The 3,580-nt window shown below is 42.1% G+C and overlaps 1 pseudogene across 1 annotated transcript; it reads left to right on the top strand.

The window, feature by feature from the left end:
* The first annotated feature begins 872 nt into the window (after positions 1-872).
* On the top strand, positions 873-1,364 carry LOC308616028 (mitochondrial import inner membrane translocase subunit Tim17-A-like; annotated as a pseudogene). Its single transcript has one exon. The product of its transcript is annotated as a mitochondrial import inner membrane translocase subunit Tim17-A-like (transcript).
* The last annotated feature ends 2,216 nt before the right edge of the window (positions 1,365-3,580 follow it).

Genomic DNA, 3,580 nt, shown 5'->3' with positions numbered 1-3,580 from the left:
CTTATTGAAACTTCAAATCTTTTCCACCTTCCTATTTACAAGAGCAAAACACTGGAAACAACTTATATGTGAAACAGTAAAAAAATTTAAGAAATGGATTCTGATGAAATACAAATCAATCAGTAAAATGATGATTTTGTTCACCAGAGAAATGTTAAGTGAAAAAAACCAAGATATAACTTCTATGTATTATATAATCCATATATATAAATTCTATATATGCATTCTTTCTCTATACATGCATGTATACATATTCTATGTAAGTACTCCCTATACACACATATTTACACATACATGCAGCACTAAAATGTTAATAGCACTTATGGTATAATTACAGTTGATTTTTGTCTTCTTTACCCATTTTATTCATTCCAAATTCCTCACAATAGTTGTGTATTACTTTTCCATTAAGAAAAAAAATTGTTTAGAGATAATAGAACTATTTTCACCATGATCCATTCCAGTCTTTGAATCCCTGGTTTTTGCTACAGGAACTGGACTTATTCGTGCAATTATGTTAATATATGTGGCACAGACCTTGAATTTTGTGTCAAGAGGTCTGGAGACTAGACTTGTCCTCTGCTGATCGGCTCTTTGACCATCCTTGGACAAGTGCCCTAGCCTCTCTGGGCCTGTCTTCTCATCAATAAAGAAGAGGCTCCGGCTTTCTTGGTGGCGCAGTGGTTGAGAGTCCGCCTGCCGATGCAGGGGACACAGGTTTGTGCCCCGGTCCGGGAGGATCCCACATGCCGCGGAGCGGCTGGGCCGGTGAGCCATGGCCGCTGAGCCTGCGCGTCCGGAGCCTAAAAAGAGGCTCGGTCCGGGCATCGCTGCGCGTTGGAGTCAAGAGGGAGGAGTAGGCATGCGAGCCCCGCCCCTGGCGCCTCGTAGCTGACTGTGGTGGCGCCTTTACCATGCGCACTGGAGGTGGTGGTATCTTTCAAGCCCTCAGAGGTTTTCGCAGTTCTCGAGTGGGAGGAAACCACAAACTAGGAGGGAGTTTGACAGGTCTTAAAACTAGGGTTCTGCAGTTGGGAGGTAGCTTTGCAGTCTGGGGAGGTCTGTTTTCCATGACTGACCGCAGTGTGGTTCAAGTCAGAGGGAAAGAAGATCCGTGGAATTCCGTCACAAATGGTGCCTGAAAAGGAGCCATTCTGGCAGCAAGAAACGGACCAGTGGTTATGGTTGGGTCAGCCGTGATGGCTGGCGTTTTCCGAGCTCTAATTGAAGGAGCTGGTATCTTGTTGGCAAGGTTTGCCTTCGCACAATTCCCCAACAGTCCTCCGTTTGCTGAAGACCACTCCCAGTTGCCTTCAACCCAGTTACCATACTCACCTTTCAGAGACTATGGACAAAACCAATAGGACTTCTTTCCCAGGATTTCTTTAATGGAATGAGCTGTAGTTCAAGGAAGGATTTCAGAAAATCAAGTTACAGTCTGTTTTTAAAGCCATAGGTGGGACAACTATGGCCAAATAGGCTATGAAGAGACATTTGGCACCTTTTTCTATTTAAAGGAAAATGGTGGGAGGGGGGTTCTAAAAAGATAATACATTTATTTATTCATACTTGGCTTGCATTTGTGATCCAAATAAATGTCTAAAATCTTTAAAAGGAAATACAGTAAGTCCTTAGAAGATGAAGGACCAAACGCCACATGGCAATGAAGCACAACCATCATTTCCTTGGGGACTTCTCTGCCTGGTTTTGTTGTTAGTCAAACAACAAAAAACACCTGGAGATTACTCTTTATTTAAAAAGAAAAAAGAAGAGGTTTGGATGAGACAGATGACCCTTGAGGCACCTCTCTGGTGAGTCTGTGGCTCTGACTCCCCCAAGTAAGGTATGGTCACTTTAAGGGGCTTGTGCATCCATCCCAAGAAGTACATTTAAATGATAAACACTTTTGTGACATAACTGGCAGTCCTGTATGAGGATATTTGTAGGTTTGTGGGCTTTTCCAGGCCTTACTTTTGTCTCTAGGACAATGCTTCTTAAACTTGAGCCGGCATCAGAATCACCTGGAACCGTGTTAGAATAGAGACAGCTGGGCCCCAGCCCAGGATTCCTCATTCAGCGGGTCAGGGTGGGGCTGGAGAAATTAACGTTTGGAACAAGTTCCAGGTGATGCTGGTGATCTGGAAGAACCCGCCTGAAGAAAACAACCTGGTTGGGGGAAGGCATTTCTCATGTCTGTAAGTATCTTGGATTTCTGGTTTTTCCCCTTTCCAAAATTCTTAGAGAAGTGTTCTGAAGATTATGCAAGGATATCTTCAAGACAATTTTATTTTAAAATTTCCTACAAAAACAATGAAACATTATTCCTCTGGATGCTCTAAGTAGGAGCAAATGAAGAGATTAATGAGAGGCTTGGGTGGGAGGGTGGTCTGAGGAAGAGAGAGTGTGTTGTTTAGGTTGACTAGAGTCTCCTGCACCTAGAAGGCACACAGTTTCTTTTATGAATTCGATAAGAAAGTGAGATGGTTTTCTCTGTGGAGCATGTTTAACCTAAATACCAAGATGGGCTCAGGATGTCACAGTTACTTGGTTGGTACCTGGATAAGCCCTCATAGACATTTCCCCTGTCTTGTTACTCAACTTACAGAATCAATAGCATCTATGAGCGTGAATATCAGTGTTGGCAAACCCAGGCAAGGATGCTGACAAGGCAGCCTCCTCTGCCTGTGGAACTAGTTCCCATTCCAGGAATAAATCATGTATTGTCACTTCCCATATCTTTTGCACACACACTACCCCATCTACCTATAGTGCCTCAGACTAAGCTACTTGTTTGCTGTGGTTGTTGTCCTACTAGCCCTCTGTGAGTGACTTGACCATGGAACTTGTCACATCTTACTGTCATTGTTCAATGATGTGCTGCTTCTTCCGTGGAACTGGAAGTATCTTGAGTACACAGCTGGTCTTGGATTCATCTCTGTGTCTCCAGAACCTAGTAGAGCATTGGACAAATGTTTTCTGTTGAAAATAGGGCCATGAATATTCACAGGCAAAATTTTATCTTTAATATGAGTAAAATGATCAATAAAACAAGACCATAACTCAAAAGTAGGCAAATAGAGTGTGAAAGATCAAAGCTCTTTGTACTTTCTCCACGTTCAAACTAACAAACCAACAAACTTCCCCTAGTTTCCAAACACTCTCGGCTCTCAGCCTCTCCTGGTCTCTGTCTGCTCCAGGATCTGCCAGGGCTCCTCTGGAAATTTCAGAAATCCACCTTGGATTTCTCATCTGACTTCTCCCCTGCACTCTCTGAAGGAGATTACTGCTTGTTTTTTCTCCTTAAAGACAAATGAGAGCCCTGATATTTCCACAAATAAATAAAATGGAGGCTAAAGTACTTCGTGCTTAGAAAGAAGCTTGGAGGTATTTGATGCTACATTAGATTTTATTCTTGCTTTTAAAAGAAAGAATTTGATATTTCTCTCTATTTTTCTATCTAGCTATTCAGTACTTAAACCAGCTATATTTATACTTGTTTGTATGTATAGAAAAGTGTTTGAAATGATGTTTACCTGCTGGTAATTATGGATAATTTATATAGTAAGATTCAAGTGGCTTT

This window comes from Mesoplodon bidens, assembly GCF_964165515.1.
Source record: "Mesoplodon bidens genome assembly, chromosome: 4".
NCBI lineage: Eukaryota > Metazoa > Chordata > Mammalia > Artiodactyla > Ziphiidae > Mesoplodon > Mesoplodon bidens.
This window is presented reverse-complemented; position numbering and strand designations above follow the sequence as displayed.